At 35.0% G+C, this 25,782-nt stretch overlaps 1 protein-coding gene across 4 annotated transcripts in view; it reads right to left on the bottom strand.

Moving 5' to 3' along the window:
• The window catches only part of NSD3 (nuclear receptor binding SET domain protein 3), a 111,656-nt gene that overhangs the window by 83,802 nt on the left and 2,072 nt on the right, over positions 1 to 25,782 (bottom strand). Inside the window, exon 1 of one of the 4 annotated variants that reach the window (XM_042934815.1) lies at positions 11,731 to 12,024. The exons of the other annotated variants lie outside the window; for them this stretch is intronic. The gene's annotated coding sequence lies outside the window, so the exon portion shown is untranslated. Of the gene's footprint in view, positions 1 to 11,730; positions 12,025 to 25,782 lie in introns of those variants that run through there. 4 annotated transcript variants of the gene reach the window in all.

Raw genomic sequence — 25,782 nt, 5'->3', positions numbered from 1 at the left:
TGCTGGATCCTCTTTATAGAATTACATGTTGTGCTTATATAGTATATTTTTACAATAAACTAAATAAAAGATCATATTAAGAAAATCATAAGAGAAAATATACTGTACTGTACTGTATTTATTGAGAAAAATCCACATATAAATGTAGCCATACAGGTCAAAGCCATATTGTTCAAATGTCAACACTAGTTTATTATAGGTCAAAATTGCTCATGTCAATATCCTAATTCAAGTTTTCTGGAATCAAAAGTGGATCTAAGATGTCATACAAATTGCCTATATCTGTTTTCAGATACAACTACCTTTAAATACATTCCTCGATCACTTAATTTTCACTTTCCTGATTAAAATCCTTCAATGATTCCTAGAAAAAGTCCAAAACCTTGGCCAACAGAGCACTCAAACCCCTCCAAGCAAGGTCTCTACTGAGGTCTTCAACCTCCAGTCACTTTTGTATGCTAGTAATGTTAAACTACTGAGAATGAATGTATACACTACAATTTCATACCACTGTGCCTTTACCAATGTTATCTTTGATGCCTAATATGTCCTTTTATACTTTTTTTGGCTTGACTTTTAACCCATCTTCTGAGCTCAGAAAGTCATTTCCAAGAAGTAGTCACTTAAGCTCTAGGCTGGTCTGAGTAACTTTCCTCCATGTTCCTAAGATACACCATGCATACCTCTTAAGAATTAATCTTGAAACAACCTGTTTATGTGATTTTCTTAAGAGTAGGAAGTAATTTTATTCATCCATATGCTCCTAGAGCCCAAAGTGAAGGCTCAGAGGAGGGGCTTAATGAGTCTTTTAAACTGAACTGTGTAAACTTAAGGGAGTTATTACATATAAATGAAATGCCTTAAACAGTTGTTGAGGATCTTTCCATGCAGAATGCAAGAGAATATAAATGCAGTTATAGTCTCCTCAGGCAATATCCTCGTCAAAATTTGACTAATAAATGCTTACCTAGACACTACTGATTATCCTTAGTTGTGGGCTAAACTTCCCAGCAAGACTTATTAAGGCCCCAAGGGACTGGTATGAAGTCAAATGAATTTCCAGAATCTATTAACCCAACAAAAGACCAAAATATATCAAAAAACCCCTAATAAGCATACTACTTAAAACCCTAGTGTTTTTAAAATTGTAGATCTGAAACTCAGAATATAGAAGCTCTTAAAATATAATTTTCATAGTCATAGTTAATTGAATTGGCATGAACATCAACCTTTATTTTCCAAAGCTATTCCAGTAATTATCAATCATACCAAAATACAGAGCATACTTGATACAGATCTAATGTTGATGTATCAACATTAGAAATTTTAACAGCTAAAGAAATATAGTGGTATATAACAAACATGACTTCCACAACACAGAGGAAGAGAATGGTCTTCCTTTACCCAGGTAAACAAGGGGTCCAGATTTTTTTTTTAATGTTTATTAATTTTTTTTTTTAACGTTTATTTATTTTTGAGACAGAGAGAGACAGAGCATGAACAGGGGAGGAGCAGAGAGAGAGGGAGAATCCGAAACAGGCTCCAGGCTCTGAGCTGTCAGCACAGAGCCCGACGCGGGGCTCGAACTCACGGACCGTGAGATCATGACCTGAGCCGAAGTCGGACGCTTAACCGACCAAGCCACCCAGGTGCCCCATAATGTTTATTAATTTTTGAGAGAGAGAGAGAAAGAGAGAGAGCAGGGAGGGGCACAGAGAGAGGGAGACACAGAATCTGAAGCAGGCTCCAGGCTCTGAGCTGTCAGCACAGAGCCCTATGTGAGGCTTGAGCCCACGAACGATGAGATCAAGACCTGAACTGAAGTCTGACGCTTAACCGACTAAGCCACCAGGCACCCCCAGATGTTTTTTTTATGTGAAGTACTGCAAAGAACATTTCTCAAGGTTTACAATAAATCCAGTCTATGTGTGTTTCTATAGTAACAGGAATGGAGTGCACACAGTCTACAGTAATAAACCTGGCGTTTTTACTGTTTGGTGATTCCTGCAGCAAAACATCATTAAAAAATTTTTTTAGGTGTGCCTGGGTAGCTCAGTCAGTTAAGCGTCCAACTTTGGCTCAGGTCATGATCTCACGGCTCATGAGTTTGAGCCCCGTATCAGGCTCCATGCTGATAGCTCAGAGCCTGCAGCCCGTTTTGGATTCTGTGTCTGCCCCTCTCCCACTCCCGCTCTGTCTCTCTCTCAAAAATAAACAAACAGGGGCGCCTGGGTGGCGCAGTCGGTTAAGCGTCCGACTTCAGCCAGGTCACGATCTCACGGTCCGTGAGTTCGAGCCCCGCGTCAGGCTCTGGGCTGATGGCTCGGAGCCTGGAGCCTGCTTCCGATTCTGTGTCTCCCTCTCTCTCTGCCCCTCCCCCGTTCATGCTCTGTCTTTCTCTGTCCCAAAAAAAAAAAAAAAAAAAAAAAAAAAAAAAAAAAAAAAAAAAAAAAAAAAAGTTGAAAAAAAAAAATTTAAAAAAAAAAAAAAAATAAACAAACATTAAAAAATTTTTTTTTTAAATTTAAAGACACATAACGTTAAAAAATTAGAGGGTAATTTTGTCTTACAGTAAAAACTTGAAATGTAGTACATAAAGGCAAGTTTAGGTATACATTCTTCGAGGTGTAAAGAGAAAGCTACCAAATATATTCATATACTCATTTCTAACTGAATGATCACTCATGTTTGACAATCAGATCTTGTATTTGAAATCAGTTTAATACATACAAACATACCCACTCCCTCCAAAAAAACTTCTTCAACTATGTCTCATACTTAATGACAGAATATGAAGATTTTTGGATGACAGCATCAAGGGTGATTTTCATTTTACTATTTTCCCCCCCAAATTTATGCCAAAAAGAAAATGAGAGACAGGAGTTAAATTTTTTTTTAAAATATGATCCATTATTTTAAGTAAATAGGTTTGCATGGGTAAAACCTGAGACTCTTTAAAATTCTGAAAAACATGCTTAATCTATAAGAAAAGTGGCCAGATCCATTAATGCCAGAGTTTTAAAAGAGACTCCATTCTTTTTGGTTCTGTGTTCTATTTATATTTTGATTTAATTATATGTTCAGAGTGATCCTCTGACTATAAGTTAAATTCTGTACTGCCTATTTTGGTTTTCATAGTTTAAAAAATCATTTAACTGTTAGTAATGTAATAACAAAGGTGTACTGTTAAAGAACAGAGGTATGTTATTTTGCTTTCTTATATCTATTTTAAAACTATAAGCCATTCGACCTTTTTGGAAATAAGTAGAAGATAAATATTTTTAAAGAGCCCAAACATACCTATAATAATCAGCAAACACAAACTGCTACTATTAAGCATAAACAGGATGCAAATTACACTAAATCAATATTTTTCCTTCACAAGCCTTCCTACATTTTAACTTAAAAAAAAAAAAAAAAAAAAAAAAGCAAGGGTGAGGGTGGAGGCTATGGAAAAAAAAAAAAAGAAAAATCAACCATTTGGTTCTAAGAACTTGATCACGCCTCTACAGCACCAAAAAAGGAAATGAACAACAATGTTTACCTTTTATTCACTAAAAGCTGCTAGAATTGATAGCATCTAATCTAGCTCTGTTATAGGCAAAAAACAATAACCGAATCTGGTACAGTGACTACACAATCTAATGTCAATCTTTCAAACAAAATGGATCCTGCTTGAAAATTTCTAGCAAGGAAATACAAATAAAATTACAAATGAAAGTGGTTGTTCCATTTGTCTTTAGATAATCTTATCCTTTAAGGGAACAAAAACTGTATCAGATTATAAGATTTACTCTTTACTCACAAACAAAATAAAGTACTTTTAATAATAACCAAGTGTTACACAGTTGGTAGTCACAGCCAACCATAGCTGTAACCACAGTGGTATAGAAGCAAATTCTTTCTCACTGAAATTTGGGCATTTTTTCTCAATTTGTTACATTCCCAAGGTAATGCAAATGTTTGGACTTCTGAGACTTTGAGGCCATTATATAATGATACTAATTCTATAGGTACTTAACACATTTTTAGTTTCCCTAAGATATTTTTAACGAAGATTTGAAGATGTCAAAATTATGACGTTTGAAAAAACTGGTCAAACTTCTGAAGCATTTAAAGGTATTTACTACCATTCTGGTTGAGGCTAACTCATTGAAAGTTTAATGATATAACTTGGGAAAGATCTTCTTTTCTGAACTATTTTTCAGTTATTATACTAATAAAGCATCAATTCGCCAAATGACACAAAAAGCTTACAACATTTTAGTATGTTAAATAAATGTTCTGTGTTAGTAAACCTTATCTGGGTATCTTGACTTAAAGGTACTTTCCGAGGTAGCCTTTTAAAAAGAACTCTAAGCTGCTGACTAATTTCTGGGTTAAACTGGAAAATCTGCTTGTGTTAAAAAATAGGCAATTCAAGAGAGAATGTATCCCCTTTATATTTTCATGTGATCTTACTTATCCAAGATATAAGGCAAATTGTGTCATTTTTATACAATTACAGACAACATTGAAATCAAAGTAGTCTCACTCCATCTATATCTAATAAACTCAAGATGTATCAACAGAAGAACAAAATTCTTGTAGAATTTGCTACATGACATTTACTCATTACCAACTAAGCAAAAGATAAACCACGTTCTTCAATAATGGAGAAATAAAATATGAATTTGATGCCTAAATAATAAAAACAAAACAAATAAATCCTGGTAAGATTTTTTCTTCTTTCTCCCTACTAAGGTACAGTATTTTTGTTCTATTTTCTTAGATAGTATTATTCCTAGAGAATACCCTGCTAATCTATCAATTTTACTCAATTTAAATAAGAATGCTGTCATGAAAGGCTGCATATTGTATGATTCCATTTGTATGAAATATCCAGAATAGGCAAATTCATAGTGACAAAAGATTAGTGGTTGCCAGGGACTGGGAGAAGGGAGAAATGGAGGCTGACTGCTAATGGGTACGGGATCTCTTTTTGAGGTGATGAAAATGTTCTGGAATTAGTGGTGGGGTTGCACAACTTTCTGGATATACTAAAAACCACAGAACTGTATACTTGAAAAGGGAAAATTGTATGGCATGTGAATGATATCTTGAAAAAATATGCTCTAAAAGAAATCAAGAAAGGATCTGCGTATGCTTCTCAACAATAAAGTCTACGATATCCATTCAAAGGATGAGTAGTTTGTACACCTTAAATGTGCTTAAAATAAAAAGATTTACATTTATTAAGTTGGGTAATTAACAATGAAACAGTAAGATCCTGGACACACATCCAAGCCTATATGGGAATTTGGCTTATAACAGAAACAGCACTGCAGGTTAGTAAGGAAAGAACAGAAGATTTAAAGAATGGTACAGATAGGGGCACCTGGGTGGCTCAGTCGGTTAAGTGTCCAACTCTTGATTTTGGCTCACATCATGATTTCAGGGTTGTGAGATTGAGCCCCGTATCAGGCTCTGTGCTGACAGTGCAGAGCCTGCTTGGGATTCTCTCTCTCCCTCTTTCTCTGTTCTTACCCCATTCATATTCTCTCTCTCTCTCTCTCTCTCTCTCTCTCTCTCTCTCTCTCAAAATAAATAAGAATGGTATGGAAAACTGCTTCTCCATGTAGAAAAAAAATTAGATCCTTACCATACAGGATACCAAGTCCAGGTGGATTAAAGACCAAATATAGAAAGTAAAACTTACAAACTTTTAAAGAATAAACAAAAACATAAAACAGGAGATCTTTACAAACTCAAGGTGGAAGGATTTCTTAAAATACACAAAGAGTTTAAGTGATTAATAAAATCAACAATCTTAATTTTAACAAACTGTATGTCAAAGATACAACATAAGTGAAAAGATAAGCCCCCCAACTGGGAGAAGATAAACGTAATGCATAAAAGAAAGCTGGATTCCACCCCCAAACTTTCTTCCAAATCTACCCAATTCTTGCTATGTTCACTGGCTCTGCCTTATCATTTTTCATCTGGATTAGAGTATCGACTTCCAAATTGTTCTTCCTGCTTCCCAAGTCGTTCACCTCCAATCTGTTCTCTATAGCACTGACAGTATTTAAAAAGAAAAACAAACAAAAAAAACCCTCAAATTTAATAACCTCTCATGACTCTCCATGCCTTAGGATAAAATCCAAACAGCAGAAGACCCTTCTTGATTTGCTTACTTGTCCGGCCTCCTCTCCTGCTGCTGCAGCTTTCCCACCTTGCTCTCCATCATTCTAGCATCTTCTCTGTCATCTACTCATGCTTGAAGATTCTATTCAGATGTGTTAAAATACTCCAAGAAGCTTTTCCAGATCACCTCTCACACATCACACACACTTTGAAGCCAGGCCAAGTACCCTCTTCTGCTGGCATAGCATCCCTACCTATACTTTACTTAATACACTTTAGCACTTAATACACTGTAAAGGGCTATTTTAACCTACAGGAAGTGTGTGTGTGTGTGTGTGTGTGTGTGTGTGTGTGTGTGTGTGTATGAACATGATGAAATGAAATGAAATGAAATGAAATGAAATGAAAACATTTGTGAAAGAAATAATGGTAAAACAACATTTTATCATATTGATTCTGGATACCAGCTGCTGTCTGTTAACTACCCTCTGTGGGCTGAGGCGATTTGGGGCCAAGGTTCATACCAGCTCCTCCTTCCTTCCCATTCTGGTGCTACTGCAATGGGAAGGAGAACAAAAGCTGCAGCCAGATTGTCCCCACTCCAACCTATACAGGCTTCTCTAATAAAAGAAATATTTATTGAGCATCTACTGTTTACCAGACACTGGGCTCAGCACTAAAGTTACAGGGATGAAAATTCAGACATGGCTCCTGCGATTGTACAGTTACATTATTACTGAAGAGAGAAAAGCAATAAAGGGCAAGTGCTGGAGAATAGGCTCAGAAATTGCTCCCGGTAAGATTCACTTATTCATTTCACATCAAGTACTCGTATTATGTTTAGTCTTGAGTACTAGAGATAAAAGATGAGCAAGACAGAGTCACTGATAACAGAAAGGGACAAATGCCTGGATGGCAAAAGAAAATGCCCAGGGTTAAGAAGCTGTGGGATGTGGGAGAGGATCTAGGGACTTCAGACATTTCCAGACTTACGGGAAAAAAGTCCTAACCTGTGGAAAGGGAGGGGAGTGCCTTTGCAATACCTACATTAACCATTATCTAAAAGGGTTTCAGCTAAGAACTTTCTTGGCTTCTTGGGTGCCTGACTGTCTCAGCTGGTGGAGCACACAACTCTTGATCTCAGGGTTATGAGTTTGAGTTCCACGTTGGGTGTAGAGCTTACTTAAAAAAAATAAAACTTACTTGGCCTCTTAATAGCATAGCTTCCAAATATCTAGATTATTAGAAGAATCTTTCTTGATATGTTACAAAACTAAATTATAAGCATGTAATGAAACTCCATAATTTAGGGAAATAAAAACAACTCAGATGCCAGACAATATGGAAAGACTGGAAGTCTATATTAAGGACAGTGGCCTACTTCATCTCTGAATCTCCAGGCTAACTACAGTGCCCGACTCATTATCAATAAAGAAATCAACTGTAAACAGAAGGGAGTATCACAGTAAAGGGCCACAGAATTGGCTTGACAATGTAAATATTTTATTAAAAAGTTTTTTTAATGTTTATTTATTTTTGAGAGGTGTGGGGCAGAGAGAGGGAGGCACAAAATCTGAAGCAAGCTCCAGGCTCTGAGCTGTCAGCACAGAGCCCGACGCGGGGCTCGAACCTACAAACCATGAGATCAATGACGTGAGCTGAAGTCAGATGCTTAAACAACTGAGCCACCCAGGTGTCCCTGTAAATATTTTAATATGAGCTATAACCACTAACTAGTATTAGTGAAATACCACAGGCTGTTTGTTAGGAGCATGCATTTAGAACTGACTGTACAAATTTGCTTTTTCCTTCTTAAGAAAGGTCATGAATTAGGCTAGAAAGTACCTGCACTCTGATTATATGTCCACATAAAACCAAACTAGCAGCAGGTTATCAGGTCACTAAGAGGAAAACACAACAAAACAAAATTTGCCCCAATTATTTTTAAATGTTTTCAAAAGTTACTTTGTAATCTTACTATATTTTATCAAGTAATCTTTTCATCAGATCAGAATAGAAGACATTTTATTAAGTGCTAGAAATACAGTATATAAACACATCACACAAGAGTCACTGACTGACAAGAGATTTTTTTCCCCAGGAAACTAAATATTTACACAACCGTATTTAATATGAAACTCACTACCATGAATCTAATAATTCTACAGGTGTATATAAACTATTAACATATTAGGGATATTTTTCAAAGCAGTAGGTATATAATGAAATGAATCTGTTTTTTGTTTCAGTGTATAAAAACTGCAGTCACTACTAATGATATTAAGAGAAACTATCATAACATTATCACCACTGAGCATAATACGTAAGAAGAATCTAGAACTCTAATAAAATGACTTTCCTTTTTTTTTTTTTAAATCATGTACAGACTAACACAAAGCCTGTATTAAAACAAAATCAGTTTACATTAGAATGCCCAGCTATATTTGAGGTGTCTTTGAGTAACTTCAACATTCTGAGAACTGCCAAATGTGTTCAGATATCTGAAATTCATGTTTATCTTTAATTTCCAAGGCAAAGGATAGCAGTACCATCTTTCATCATGGAAAAAGCAACCAACCAACAAAACCAAACCATGTTGACCCTCGAACAACATGGTAGTTAGGGGTGCTGACACCCAGTGCAGTCCAAAATGTGCATATAACTTTTGACTCACCAAAAACTTAATTACTAACAGCTAACTGTTGACCTTACCACAACATAAACATACATTTTGTATGTTATACATATTACATACAGTATTCTTACAATAAAATAAGCTAGAGAAAAGAAAATGTTAAGAAAACCAAAAGGAGAGGGGCGCCTGGATGGCTCAGTGGGTTAAGCGGCCAACTTCGGCTCAGGTCATGATCTCACGGTCTGTGAGTTCGAGCCCTGCATCGGGCTCTGTGCTGACAGCTCAGAGCCTGGAGCCTGTTTCAGATTCTGTGTCTCCCTCTCTCTGACCCTCCCCCGTTCATGCTCTGTCTCTCTCTGTGTCAAAAATAAATAAAAAACGTTAAAAAAAATTTTTAAAAAAGAAAACCAAAAGGAGAGAAAATACATTTGCAGAACTAGATTTATCAAAAAAATCTGTGTACAAGTTGGCCTGCACAGTTCAAACCATGTTGTTCAATGGTCAACTGTACTTCAATTCTAGAAGAAGTACTAGGTACTTTTTTTTACATTTTGTTAATTGTTGTATGCTTATCCCTTAGTGCAGTAAGTAAATGAGAAAGACTGCTAAATGAAATACAGAGATGACAGAAAAATCGCATCTCGGCCTTTTGGCTAAGATCAAGTGCAGAGATGACAGAAAAAAACAAAGAAAATTATAACAGTTGTTTTACTAAATACTCATTTCCAACCAAGTAATGAAGACAGAAGAAAATACATTTTAACTATCAAAATATAGTCAAAAGTACAGCCCAAAATCACAGCATTAGTGTTTGCTGTAACAGGATTTCAACTTCATAATCTAAAATTATGCAGGTAATTTTAATGTGTAAACCTTCTTTGGAAACTTCATCAAACTGCTGTGTTATACTAATCTCTAAAATTATTAACATTTCTCAAGAGCCAAATATGAGTTACCAAATCAAATTTGGTCTTTAGTATCTAGGCTTTCTGTAACTCACTGATTAAGAAGTGATCCAAAATTCAAATATATGACTGAGAACTAGACTAAGAAGGCAATACATTTATCAATGAGTTCACACTGTGAAACAAGATTTCTCAACCTTAGCACTACTAACATTCTGGGCCAGGTAATTTATTGTGGAGGACTGTCATGTGCATTGTAAGATGCGTGATAGCCTCCTGGCCTCTGCCCACTAGATGACAGTAGAACCATCTGCCAGTACTAAGAATCAAAAAATATTTGTCTCCAGACTTTGCCAAATGTCCCCTTGGATGCAAAATCACCCCAGGGTTGAAAACTACTACCCTAAAATGATGTTCACTAAAATGTAAATGTTTACTATCTCTGAATGGAATTATGGATACATTCTGTTCTTTTTTGCTTTATCTTTTGCTTTTCTGTATTTTCTAAAATGAGTATAAAAGTTTCAATACGTTTTACAAAAGAAAAAATACAATTCACTAATTATTAATCAAGGAAATACTCATTTATTCAGTTTGTACCCTAGTTTTTAATGACTAGTATGCACAGATGTTTTCCCAAATATGAAATGTTTCTGAGTATTCAAAATGTTTAACAAAAAAAAATTCATCTCAGAATACACCCAGATTTTAATCTATATAAGGATTTCTTGAAATTTCAAATGAAAAATACTTTAAAGATGCTTTAAGTAAAACAGGATCATTTACTGAGCACTTTTGATGTGATGTCCCAAGTGCTTGGCAAGAATTACAACATTTAACCCTCAGAAAAACTAAAGTGAATGTTAGCATCTCCATTTCACAGATGAGGAAACTGAAAAACAGCTTAGGTGTCTTGTCCAAGGTCCCACATATAATAAGTGATAGAGCTGGGAGTCAAACCCAGGCAATCTTACTTCATGATCTGCACTCTTTACCACATGCTATACTCACTGACCATTAAACCACTTTCTGTCATGTCTGTATTAATTCAGAAAGGCAATGCTTACTGCTTCAGAAAACATCCCTTGTTACTATAATTAACAAAATCAGTATCTTCAACTTGCACAGAGGCTGTGATATAATAATGCCCCCCCCCCACATGCCCACATCCTAACCCCTAGAACCTGTGAATGTTACCTTATGTGGTAAAAGGGACTTTGCACACGTGATTTAGGATCTTACCAATGGAGAGAGCATACTGGATTATCTAGCTGGGGCGAACGTAATGACAAGGATCCTTATAAGTGAAAAGGGGAGGGAGAAGAGGCTGGAAGACACTACACTTCTGGTTTTGAAAGTAGAGAAGGGGACCAGAAGCCAACGAATGCAGGCAGCCTCTGTAAGCTGGAAAAAGGCAAGAAAACAGATTCTTCCCCTAGAGACTCCAGAGGAATACAACCTTACTGATGTCTTGATTTTAGCCCTGAGAGACCCATGTTGGACTTCTGACATCCAGAAGTATGCGATAGTAAATTTGTTGTTTTAAATTTCGTTTGGCATCTAGGTGTGACATCATTTGTTAGAGAGGCAACAGGAAACTAATAGAGTCTTCTCTGAAAGCATTTCCACTCACTTTGTTGTCCTTAGTTCCACTAACATCCCTATAAAGCACAAACAGGGAGGAGGGGAATTACCATAGATCCATTAACCTAAGATTTGGAGAATCTGAAACAGAAATATCACTTTAAAAAGTCTTACCCTATTACAACACAAATATTCCTGTGTATGGATACAAATATAGTAATGTGACCTACAATTTGTCCCTGGACAGCCAGAAAAAGCCATTAGATTTAAATTGCTGGTAGGGTGTGGCTGCCACCTTTTATACATGCAGAAGAAAGGAAATACTTCTTCCCATTTTGTTGGCACAGTCACTGCTGCTTTCTATGCTCTAGAGTTTACTTTCATTCTAGTCATAGATGTGATACAAATAATGAAATGGCAGTAAAGCCATTCCCAGACAGGACACAATGTTATAGGTCGTTTTATTACGAAAATACTTACTGTTTTTAAGATCTTCAATTTCTGGCAACTAAAATCACTGGGCCACACTGGATTTTGTGACCGATTTTCACAAAAATATGTAGAGGGAGGTGGAGAAAATCTGCACTAATAAAGATAGCACTCTGGTAAGAACCATATTTTAAAATTCTGTTAAACATAAATGAACAAGTTAAAAAAGAAAAGCCTCGCATCCAAAAATACTACATTAAGCCAATATGTAGTGATGAATAACCTCTGATGAATAACCTCTAAGTGGAAATGTATTTTGTAAAGGTAAAATAATAAGTTCCCTAAATAAAAAGGCTTTCATTCACATCTTAAAACACTGTTTAGCTATTTAAGAGTACCTATAGAAATAAATAGTAAAAATAAAATCCTTTCCACACTTACCTTGTTGACATTTTAAAATTAGAAATTAAATCACCTAATTTACTGTAAAAGAATATTTGATTTCCAACAACTTGGAGATAACTCAAATCAGTATTAGCCAAATACTGCTTGTATCAGTTAAAGTGCCTATGTCTGCTACCCAGCGATGTTCATTCATAGATCATAAGTCAAAACATACTGGAAAATCAGGAGCAGGTAGTTCTCCTACCATTTCAGCCAATGGTATATAAATGACTCTGAGTAAACCCCTTCATCTCTAAGAAGTTATGAAATGAGGCTGAATACTCAAAAACTGACCGTGTAAATATTTTCTCACTTTTTCCTTCCATTTTGTCAACTCTATGATGTTTTTATGTGGATGAGATTTATTTAGTACATGTATGTATGCCTAGACAAAAGCTTGTTTTAAAATTTTTTTAATGTTTTTATTTATATACTTGTTTATTTATTTATTTAGAGATAGAGAGTGAGCAGGGGAGGGGCAAAGAATAAGGGAGACAGAATCCCAAGCAGGCTCCGCAGCATCAGCACATGAGATCACAACCTGAGCCAAAATCAAGAGTTGGGCACTTAACCAACTAAGCCACCCAGGGGCCCTGACAAAAGCTTGTTTTTAAAATAAGAGTTCACAGGGGCGCCGGGGTGGCTCAGTCAGTTAAGCGTCTGACTTTGGCTCAGGTCATGATCTCACAGTTCGTGAGTTTGAGCCCCACATCGGGCTCTATGCCGACAGCTCGGAGCCTGGATCCTGCTTTGGATTCTGTGTCTCCCCTTCTATCTGCCCTTCCCCCACTCGTGCTCTGTCTGTTTCTCAATAGTAACGTTAACAAATTTTAAAAATAAATAAATAAAATAAAAGTTCACAGAGAAACATTTCTATACAAAATCATTCTAAATTAATCACTTTAGGGGCACCTGGCTGGCTCAGTTGGTGAAGTGTCAGTTTAAGGTCATGATGTCATGGTTCGTTGAGTTGGAGCCCCACATCAGGCTCTGCACTGTATCAGTGTGGAGACTTAAGAGAAGTCTCTCTCCCTGTCTCTGAGCCCCTTCCCCACTTGCTGTCTCTCAAAATAAATAAACTTAAAAAAAAAATAATTACCTTAAATTACCTACACCAGCATCACTAAGATAATCAAAAGCTGAGTCTCACCTTGCCTATTCCCAGACTCCAACTGGCATGTTATTCCAAATATTTATCTTATTCTTCACAGAATCCTTTGTTTTGTTTTGTTTTGTTTGTGAAATGGTTCATTACTGAACACCAACTATACAGCAGATCTTGTTCTAACTCTGGGAAATCAAAGGAAATAAGATTCTAGTCTCATGGAGCTTAAAGCAGAAAATTTCAGATAGTGATAAACTACTATAAAACAGGGTAATAGGATACAATGACTGAGGGGCTAGCCTGATTTAAAAAAAAAAAAAAAAGGCTTAACAATCAAAACCAGGAATTAGTTATATAGAAAGATTTAAAGAAGACAAAGTGAAGAGGTGATCATTAGGCATATCTTTTATTTCAATTTCTCTTTGTTTCAGAGACTTCTGAGATATGGCAATAGCAAAAAAATTTAATAATAATTTAATCAAATGTTCCATGTAACATGAAAAGTTTAAGTTTGAAATCTTATTTAACCATAACTATTCCAGAATACTACAGAAATAAAATTATTCTGTTGGTTGGCAGTCTATAGTCACTTAATTGAATCAATTAAAAGAATTTTTAAAAACACGATAGCTTTCAAATAGCTATTACTAAGTTGTTTTCTATGACTAGATTTATTCACTAAGACACTGAGTATTTTGGAAAAATGAGATTTTAAAACCCGACCCCACAAAAACACACAAATAGACTGCAAGAGCAAATAATGTGAAAAATATGTCCACCTCTACTTAATTCTTTCCTTTATTAAGAATATCTAAACCTGGGGCACCTGGGTGGCTCAGCTGGCTAAGCATCCAAGTCCTGGTTTCAGCTCAGGTCATGATCTCATGTCTCCGGAGTTCAAGCCCCAAAATGGGCTCTGTGCTAACAGTGCAGAGCCTGCTTGGGACTCTCTCTCTCTCCCTCTCTCTCACAATAAATAAACTTTTAAAAAGTTTTTTAAAAAATATTTTTAAAAAATGTCTCAATCGGTGCTAGCCACATGTGGCTATTTAATTTTAAACAAATTAAAATTAAATAAAATTTATCAAGTACATTAGCCACATTCTAATTGTTCAATATCCATATGTGGCTAGTGGCTGCCATGTTAGACAACACAGCTATAAAGCATTTCATCATCACAGAAAATTCTTTTTTTTTTTTTTAATTTTTTTTTTAAACGTTTTTATTTATTTTTGAGACAGAGAGAGACAGAGCATGAATGGGGGAGGGTCACAGAGAGAGGGAGACACAGAATCTGAAACAGGCTCCAGGCTCTGAGCTGTCAGCACAGAGCCCGACGCGGGGCTCGAACTCACAGACTGTGAGATCATGACCTGAGCCGAAGTCAGACACTCAACTGACTGAACCACCCTGGCGCCCCCATCACAGAAAATTCTATTGGACAGTGCTGATATAAATTATTTTTCAAAAAAAAATTATTTTTCATATTTGAACTAAACAAAAATATTCCAAAGAAGCTTATAAAAATAAGGTTAATCATAAACTTTTTACTTTTTTTTTAATATTTACTTATTTTGAGAGAAAGAGAGCGAGTGAGCAGGAAAGGGGCAGAGAGGGAGAGAGAGAATCCCAAGCAGGCTCTGCACTGTCAGGGCAGATCCCGATGTGGGGCTCTAATTCACAAACTGTGAGATCATGACCTGAGCCAAAATCAAGAGTCAGATGTTCAACTGACTAAGCCACCCAGGTGCCCCAGTCATAAACTTTTTAAAGGAATGGGTGAGTAGTACTGTGAAGCCAGAAAGAAGTCACATAAGAGGTTTAGTAATCAGATCTATATTCTAGAATAAGACAGACTGAGATAAGTCTGGGATAAGCAAAAACGTACTCTGACATCCATCTTTCGTAATGAGACTTGAATTTTAACTCTGATTCTACCTCTTTTAGCTGTATGAATTCTGAGGGATACAGAATTAGGCTTTTGTGTATATCTAATAGCAGAGGTTAAAAATGAGATGATCCAGATAACCTGAAAAGACCCCAAACAATGGAAAATGGGCTGTGACTCCTCCTAGTTATCAATAAATAGGTGTACAGTTTGGATTTTCATGCTGACAGAAATATACGTGGTTTAAAAAAATTAACTTTAAGGTCTTACCTAACATTAACATTACATAAAGATGTTCATTATTTGAAAGAGCAAACAATTATATGAAATTGACAACCAATATCTATTTACATAAATAAAATTTTAGGGGGTAAAATCAGACCCATATTTCTTTCTACCATATTTCTTTCTACCAAATTCTCTAAGTAAATAATAAAGATGCATTACAGAAGTGGCACATTTTCTTCTAATTTTTAATTTTTCTGAGTCTATACTACTAATAAAAGAGCAACACTATTTTTAAAAGTGTAACTGTATTACCCCACAATCTGTTTAACTACAGTGTTACTGCCACAAATATTTTCTGAAATTTTCACTTAAGAATTTTCCACAAAAAATGTGTGGATAAGGGTCAAGGATATTTTAATATCCTGTATTAGGAAGTGACCTGCATGAAATAAAACACAATTAACTAATGAAATACAAACAAAACAAAAAAACCCCACCCTATATTGTATTTCAATGGACTAGTAAGTGTGTCATTGAATACAATTATACAAATTTCATTGACTATGATTTCATTGTTATACAATAGTTTAGGATGCTTTGTAGTTCTTATTTTTTCCTGACTAAACCTCAGTACTATTGAATTGCCTATACCAATATAAAACTTACTAGCAATATACCATATTTCCCTTATCTACTTGCTTTAACCTTGATGGTCTTCACTTTGTTCTTGACCCCACCCGGCACAGCAGACACGGTATTAACACTTGAAGAAAATTTAGATTATTTTCCAATCACTTCCATCAAGGGTATTGACTCATACTGAAAATTACTACAAAATAAGTAACTCCAATCAGTCATCTTGCTCCATGCACTATGAAATCTAGTAAACTAACAAGTTCATCCACATATTTTCCTACCTCTTTCACCAACAAACTTTTAAGTTATAGTAAAATGATTTGAGATTGGTTCTCAAAATTTTGTAAATGTTCAAATTTGACTTTACCTTGTATTCTCCATTCACCACAGCAAGACAAAAAGAGAATGCATCACAGAACTGATATGTGGTTTTTAAAATACTAAGTAACTTATTATAATATCTAAAATAGTAATTTACTAAGTTTATCTTTCCTATAAAGACCAGTTTTTGGTTTTTGGTTCATCAGGTTTATCACTTTAGTATTTTAGGATCAATTGTATTCAACATTCCATTTCAAAATAAGCAATAAAAGTTAGAACAGGGGCGCCTGGGTGGCTTGGTCGGTTAAGCGTCCGACTTCGCTCAGGTCATGATCTCACGGTCCGTGAGTTCAAGCCCCGCGTCAGGCTCTGTGCTGACAGCTCAGAGCCTGGAGCCTGTTTCAGATTCTGTGTTTCCCTCTCTCTCTGCCCCTCCCCTGTTCATGCTCTGTCTCAGTCTCAAAGATAAATAAACGTTAAAAAAAATTAAAAAAAAAAAAAAGAACATAAGACACTTCATACCATATACTCAAATTTTACACTATCAGCTATTTGCTGAATCAGAACACTAAGCATTGGTGAAGCTATAGCCACCATGCTGTTGTAATAACAACAGTGGAAGTAAATTTGGACTGGAAAGTTAACTTCATGTTCGTACTTGTACCAGCATGAATTCTTACAACTGGGAAACACTCACATAACCCATGCAAAGATTCTATTCAAGTATTAGTTAACATTCACTTTTAACTTCTTTGAAACTGAGTTTAGGCCAGATGAATTCATTTCTTCATCTATTAAACATGGGACTAAAGTCTAGTTCATTTTGCAAATATTATTTTTCTTATATTAAAAAAAAGTCATCGGGGCACCTGGGTGGCTCAGTCTGTTAACTCTCTGACTTTGGCTCAGGTCATGATCTCGAGGTTCATGGGTTCAAGCCCTGCATGGGGCTCTGTGCTGACAATTTGGAGCCTGGAGCCTGCTTTGGATTCTGTGTGTCCCCCTCTCTTTGTCCCTCCCTGCTCATGTTCTGTCTCTCTCTCTAAATAAACATTAAAATAATTTTGGGGGGCACCTGGGTGGCTCGTCAGTTGAGCGTCTGACTTCGGCTCAGGTCATGATCTTGCGGTCCACCTCAAGCTCTGTGCTGACAGCCCAGAGCCTGGAGCCTGCTTCAGATTCTGTGTCTCCCTCTTTCTCTGCCCCTCCCCCACTTCACACACTCTCTCTCTCTCTCTCTCTCTCTCTCTCTCTCTCTCTCTCTCTCTCTCAAAAATAAATAAAAATGTTAAAAAAATTTTTTTTAAGTCATTAATTATCAGCTATATGCCTGGTCCGGTTCCAGGTACACTCTAGCAGTTCTAATTTGGATCACTATAACTCCAAAAAGTAGATATTTTCATCTCCAGGGATGACAACACTGAGCCTTAGTTGTTAAGGTGGGACTCTTGCCCTATACTCCACAGGCCCATGGAGTTGGGGGAAAAAAAAAAAAAAAGATGTTTTGTTAACTGGCTTAAAGCAAACAGAATGACAGAACAACTTTCAGGGTGAAGGTCACTTAAGCAAAGCAAACCTCTCTTAATAAAAAGAAAACCATACTTTCTTTAGGGTGACAAGTTTGCTATAGTTAATTATACAGGTATAGCACACTTTCTATAGCCATTTTCTAAAATAAAATGTTTCTAAATAAAATTTGAACGAAAAGAAACATATTTTAAACCATATACAACACTCTCTCAATAAAGGCATCTTGACTGGAGAATGATTTTATAATTTTTGAAAAATCTGCCACATACTTTGTTTCATAAACTTAAACTCTGTATGTCAGGATTTCTGAACATAGGATATGAGCATCTTCATCAGTAACTTTCTAAACTCACTCATAAATGGATATAAAGTGTGTGTCAGTCAATTATATCTCAATAAAGGTGGAACTAAAATTTGGGGATGCCTGGGTGGATCAGTCTGTTAAGCCAGCTCAATCTCAAGGCTCACGAGTTCAAGCCCTGCATTGGGTTCTGCGCTGCAAGCATGAAGCCTGCTTCAGATCCTCTGTCACCCTCTCTCTGCTGCTCCTCTGCTCGTCTGTTCTCTCTTTCTCAAAAATAAATATAAAAAAAAAAAAAAAAAAAAAAGCTGGAAATAAAATTAAAAAAAATAAATGGTGATCACAAAGAAAAAATATGTTATCACATAAATGATTGTGTTATTATATATTTGCACTACACTTTAAAAACCACAAATTTAACAAAGCCTTTCTGATATTGCTGGGAGTTTAAACTAGCTCAAAATTTTCTGGAAATGCTCTAAAATTAATTGTGGTGATGACTGCACAATTCTACAAATATACTAAAAAATGCTGCATTGTATACTTTAAGTGGGTGAATTGTATGGTATGTGAATTATTTCTCAACAAAACTGTTATTTAAAAAAACCCTTCTGGAGAACAAACTGGCAATACGTGTTAAAAGCCTTTGAAATGTTCATATCTGTTACGTAATTCTATTTCTAGGAATCTGTTGTAAGGAAATAATCACAGTCATAAAGGTTTTTGTTTTTTAATGTATAAGGATGTTCATCAAATCATAATATCCCAAAAGTGCAAACTACCTAAAATACCATCAATAGAAGAATGGTAAACAGATATGGCATACCCATACAATGAAATTAAATGTCAATTCAAAAAATCACATTCTCAAAAAATTCATTTCATAATAAACCATGTTACCAAAATAATATTAATGTACAACTGCAGTTTGTTAAAAAATACATAGATGCATAAGAGAAAACACTGGAAAGATATAGAACAAAGTGTCAATAGTTACTTCCAACTGGCAGAATTTCAAGTGATCTTAATCTTCTCTATATCTGACTAGTCTTCAATTTCTCTACAATAAAAATCCTTTCATAAGTTAAACATAAGTGTTATTTTTAAACTAGTAGCCACTTTGAAAAGTACAAATTTTCCATTAAAAAATAAAAACAGGGCCATCAGCATTTCTCACAAGTATTATGTGTGTGCATGTATGTATATGTGTCCAATACCTTAATTAATGCATTAACCTCATAGTTTAAAACCTTAACTAATTCTATCCCCAATAAAATAAATTCTAATGATCCACGCTTAATTTTACAGGTGTTAACACAGAAACCACGAGCTGGCCAAAAGCGTATTAACTCTACTTCATACACAAAGCCAAACTACCTAATCTAGGTTTAAAACATTATTATATCAAATCACATTTGCTTCCACATCTAGGAAAACTCAACCTGTATGTTCATTTCAAGATTTAAAATAATTACTTATCATCTTTGCTAGGGGAAAATTAGCCAGAATAAAAAAGAACAACATTCTACGGCATTACAGGAAGGAATTCAAGGGTATGGTAAAGCACAGCAAAAAGTTTCTCATCACAACCAAATATGAAATACTATGTGCTAACGTATTTGAATTCTGCAGAAATCATTAAAGAAAGCTTAAAAAGTAACAAAATTACAATAACCAAATAAAGGTTTTACTTTATGTACGTAGATATGTTCCAAAAATGTGTTCCAAAAATGTCTTTTCCAAAGTCCACATTGCAGAATTTTATGCAAGTATACTGTATGTAACAGGTAGTCAGAAAGGAAAAAAATTCAATTTTCTCTGTTATCAAAATCCTCGAAAATCAACATTTAACACTTCCAAACATATAAGAAAACAGTCTGCTAAGACAAAGAAGCACCCTCAAGTAAGTTTCTTCAGTTTCAAAAAAATTTGATTCACCTAGACCAAATACAGAAAAGATAAGAATCAAAAGGTATCAAGGATGAAGTGTCAAAATAGAATGTCACTACTGATTACTTCTCAGGTTAATACTTCTTGAATAGTTACATTAATGTGAAAGCAAGAGAGTCAAAGCAGTTTTTATAAAATAAGATACTTAACTTAGGATATTATTAATAGCTCAAATTTGATATTTTCTAAGCAAAAATCATTGTTAGAGTCTGCATATTAATCTAAAAATCAGTAGTCATTAAATTCTACAAAAAACTGTAAGAGATGAACTCTGAAAAAAAAAACACTTTGTGTAAAATGGCATGATTCTTATAGAATTTAGTGTCATTTTTTGTTTCACATTCATTAATATAGCACTAAGATTTCAAATCACTAAATGACTACACTGGTAGGAAACTTGTTTTTAATTGCCTAGATAACCCTTTTGATAATAACAGTAACTGGTGATTCAGTTTTTACATTTCCTGACCCCTCATTATTAATTTTTCAGATTACTTTCAGCATACTGTTATCCTGAAAGTCCAACTACCATCAAGGCAATACCAACTAAACCAATGAAGCAGTCTCTGTAGTTTTCCTTAAAGGGTTTATTACCTGAGTGGTCACTACATAATGTTTACTTTCTAATTATTTGTTTGTACTGTACATTTAGGGTTTTTTTTTAATCTTTTTTTTTCAAGTTTGTTTATTTATTTTGAGAGAAAGAGAGTGGGAGGGACACAGAGAGAGAGAGAGAATCCCAAGCAGGTTCTGCACTGTCAGCACAAAGCCAGATGTGCGGCTCAAACACGAACCGTGTGAGATCATGACCTGAGCCAAAACCAGGAGTCAGACGCTCAACCAACTGAGCCACCCAGGTGCCCTGTACATTTAGGTTTTGTGCTTTTTTCTTTATATGTCATATTTCACAACTTAAAAGTTTAAAATTGTTTCTTTCTTAAGGTGTTTTATGTGTATGTGTTTAAATGTACAGTTTTCTTAAGACTCTATAGCTAAGAGATACTAGTTACACAAGACTCAACAGACACAATACTGTCTTGGCTACAGCCAAAATGCCACTAGTTAAAGGCAAGCCTCCATACAAGACTTCTTCATCTCAAATCAACTTGATAAACCAAGTTTTGTTTGACTCACAAAACCCCAGGAATACATACATTACTTATATTTAAAATATCCATCTATGTACTTCAAGATGTATGTATATACATCATACAAAATTCAAAAAGCATGTTCCATGGTAGAAAAATGCTTTACTGTTATTTAATGTTTATCTATTAAAGTAAGGATAATGCAGGCTATGAAGAAAAAGTCAAGAAACACACATATTTTTTTTAAAGTGTCTTTTTTAAGTAAGCTCCACACTCAATGTGGGGTTTTGGAACTCACGACCCCAAGAGGGAGAGTCGCATGCTCTACTGACTGAGCCAGCCAGGCATCCCTAAAAAAAAATTTTAAGTAATCAGACAGAACTCTGAAAACCTTATTCTACCTAACATGCCAATCTACTTGGCCTAAGGATTTCCTGAAACCTCAATTTTCCCATCTTTAAATTTGGGTTAAATAATTTTTATGCTTTCCAACTTCACATTTTAAAAACAAGTCCAGTTATCATGTAGGAATTCAATCAAACATCTTAGAAGATGGCATAAGTGCAAGGTACTATTAGATAATAAATTCATACATTTATACAGTTAAAATGTAAAGGATACAAAATGTTTTCATTTTCCCTTCACTTTCTCTTCAATGTATCTCTAAATCTACATGAAAAAAGGAACCTAGTAAAAAAAGAATTACAGATCCACATCTTAATAAATTTAAAAATAAGTCAAGAATATTTTTCAAGGAGCTTTGCAAATTCAAAATCTCATCGATAGGCAGATATATTTTAGGAGTAATAACACATATCCATGTAGTAAGAACTGAACATTCTCTAAATTCACAAAATTTTAAATATGCCTTTACCTTTATTTTATGCTACACTGTGCACGCACAACATAATACGAAGTGTTTGAAAGTACTTACTAGGTACTTAGTAAAATCAACAATAAAAACCAAAACTAAACCTCTGTAAGCTTTTTAAAAACGTGTTGGGTAGTTGTAGTATAATCAATTTCTTAAATCTACCTTTATTAACATTTATAAAAAGATTAGCCTGCAGAAATAAAGGTGACCATTCATTTAAAAACTCAAATGCTGGACATGTTGTTTATTAACAAAGGAATAAATCATCTTAGTTGCTCTTTCAAAAAATAACAGACTCTACTTTTTTTTTTTTTAAAGTAAAACTAAAAACAGCATTGTATCAAGAAACAAATTTTATAGACACCAAATTCTAAATCTTTTTAAGGCTTTGATAATTCTAATTTTTAAGTGTCTAAAACTGACTTTGTTTCAAAAGAATCCAATGAATAAGTATCCATGGTAACTTATTTTCTTCTTGACAAAAATAATTAAAAATAAAGTAATCAGTGGTGCCTGCTAAGATCTTTTAAAACTTGTTTTCAATGAGCTATATTTTAGCTCATTTTTAAAAACTTACTAGTGACTCCATTTTCTTTACAAGTTCCTTTCTAGGACCACGATGGACCTCTTATTTTTTTCATTTCACTGCTATTTTATTTCATTGATAATTTTACTAAAACAGGAAAAATTCTGCCAAAACCATTTCGTTACCCAAAACACAAACTCTAAGATCCTTAGGGTTCATTTATGCATGTAAGAATGCTTTGTGCATATACTATATGTACAGCATAGTGAACAAAGTATGAAAAAAAGAAACAAGATCCTTTGCCTCACTGCAACTTAATCCTTTTGCATTCATTATATTAAACGTGCCTAACCTTGAATATTCCCCTTCACCTTGAGCTTTTACAGAGAGCTCAAATACCTTCATAATAAATGAAGTAATGTGGTGTAGTATAAAGAGCCAGGTACAGATCTGTCACCAAAGGAACTTAACTTCCTTAGGCCTCTGTTTTCTCTCTTATAAAATAAAGTAGTTGGATTATATCTCTTCCATTTAAATTGGCTGTTAGGTACTTAATTCAGAACCTGCTATACTACTTACAATAGTAAAAATAGTTAACATCCTGTTAATCAATATTCCAAACAATAGAATACTACATGACCCTTTAAAAAAAAAAAGTTGTAGGAGTGCCTGGGTGGCTCAGTCAGGTATGCGTCTAACTTCAGCTTGGGTCATGGTCTCAGAGTTTGTGAGTTCGAGCCTGGCACTGGGCTCTGTGCTGACAGCTCAGAGCCTGGAGTCTGCTTAGGATTCTGTCTCCCTCTCTCTCTGCCCCTCCCTATTCATGCTCTGTCTCCCTCTCTCTCAAAAAATTAAAAAAAAATTTTTTTTAATTAAAAACACTTGTAGATCAAATATGTGCTAATTTAAAAGGATGTCCCAGGTAGCCTATTAAAACACAAGAGCAAAAAACAAAAACAGGGGCGCCTGGGTGGCTCAGTCGGTTAGGCGTCCGACTTCAACTCAGGTCGTGATCTCGCGGTCCGCGAGTTCGAGCCCCGCGTCGGGCTCTGGGCTGATGGCTCGGAGCCCGGAGTCTGCCTCGGATTCTGTGTCTCCCTCTCTCTCTGCCCCTCCCCTGTTCATGCTCTGTCTCTCTCTGTCTCAAAAATAAATAAACATTAAAAAAAATTAAAAAAAAAAAAAAAAAACAAAAACAAACAAAAACCCCGAACACCACAATAGCAAATGCAGACAGTATGACCCATTTTGAATGTATTTTAAGACAGATATGTATGTACAGATATTTTCTAGAAGAAATAGAATATATAGAAAATATCTATAGATATTTTCAGAAGAAACTTCAAAATGGTTATTGGGGGAAATGGGGTGCTAACTTTTTTTTTTTTTTTTTACCTCTTAGCCTTTTATAATATTTGAAAAAAATTTACATAATGAACATGTATTATCTTTATAGTTTTTTTTTATCTTTATAAATTTTTTAAAAGAAACTAAAAGACCTGCCGATCCAGGTTATATAATTAGAAAAGACCTGGATTCAAACACTGGCTTTGCTAGTTACCATCTGTATGCTGTTAAGATACTTAACCTCAATTTCTCCATCTCTAAAAAGGAGTCGATAGTACCAACCTCATGCAACTGTTGGTAGGATAAAAGGAAATTATACGTGTAAGGCACTTAGCATAACATACTGTAAGAAGACAACTATTAGCAGCTTTGCTATAATTATTATAAATATCATAAACTTCAGAAACTGAGTGTCTTTAGAATCAGATTTGACAATTCACTCAAGGAGGACCATCTCAAAGGCAACCAATTTCCTTTACCCAAAACTGAATCAATCTGATTAGTATAGGAAAGAGCATATTTAGTAAGATTTAAAAAAAAAAAAAAAAGCTATCACAGGTAGCAGGTGGGCTGACAGACACGGTAATCACAGCAAAGTCTGGGTTTTAATTAATTATTATCTAACTAGAATAGCCTTCTTCATTATGTGGATACCTATCCAAAGAGCCAGAATACTCAATACAGCTAGTCAGGGGACCCTGCTTTTGACAAAATGCTGAATACATAGGAATACACTTTTTTAAAAAAGTAATTCAAGCTTCCAACATGAGTTTTTTTCTTCTTTCAATATACAAGAATTTCTCATTTTCCTAAATTTATGGCAGTGATAGTTCATGCACACAATTTTACCAGTTAATTACAAATAACATGTCAACTGAGTGGAAGATATAAAAATGAGATCTCCATAAAAATTAATTCCAAAAAAGCATACTGAATAGTTTTTTTTTGAGTGAAACTTTTCCTCACAGAATTTTTTAAAATTTGGGCTTAGGGGCGCCTGGGTGGCTGAGTCAGTTAAGCGGCCAACTTCAGCTCAGGTCATGATCCGGTGGTTAACGAGAGCCCCACATCAGGCTCTGTGCTGACAGCTCAGAGTCTGGAGCCTCCTTCGGATTCTGTGTCTCCCTCTCTCTGTTCCCTCCCTTGCTTGCACTGTCTGTCTGTCTGTCTGTCTCTCTCTCTCTCTCAAAAATAAATAAATAAACAAACATTAAAAATTCAGGCTGAATATCATCAAGTCAAAATACACCAAGTTTTGAATCTGGCCTTTAACTAAAAGTACTCTCATAAAGTATTACTCTAACAATATTCAATTTAATTTTTTCAACACACCAAGAACACCTCCTAAACTTCTATATAACAACTGAAAGGATATTGCATTAAGATAGATTAAATCAATATGCGGTACAACTGGTTTGAGTCCATCATATTACAATTTTAACACACCTTCCTGGTATTAGAGAATAGTTTCAAAATCAATATGATGGATTAAAGTTTGAATTACCCCAATTACAACTATAAAACAAAAATAAAAGGTCACACACACACATTTAATCCTTTTCAATAGGAAAATAAAATAGGCTCCACTTAACAATGTATCTACTGTAAGTTTGTCAGGATTTAAAACCTTTAGAACAGTAACCATTTCAAATTACACAAGCAGTTACATTTTAATACATTAAAGCGTTATTGTAGCTTTCCTGAGAGTAACCTGAAGTTCTCACCAAAAAACAAAAAAACCCCAAAAATCCGGCACTTCACTGAGGCTCTAAGAACTGCATGCCTACTTCATAGATCATTACACTGTGCTGAGCTGACATCTGGAGACTGTACTGACCTGTACCCATGGAGCAAAGAGAAGGGAT

The sequence above is a fragment of the Panthera leo genome, chromosome B1 (genome assembly GCF_018350215.1).
Source record: "Panthera leo isolate Ple1 chromosome B1, P.leo_Ple1_pat1.1, whole genome shotgun sequence".
Taxonomy (NCBI): domain Eukaryota; kingdom Metazoa; phylum Chordata; class Mammalia; order Carnivora; family Felidae; genus Panthera; species Panthera leo.
This window is presented reverse-complemented; position numbering and strand designations above follow the sequence as displayed.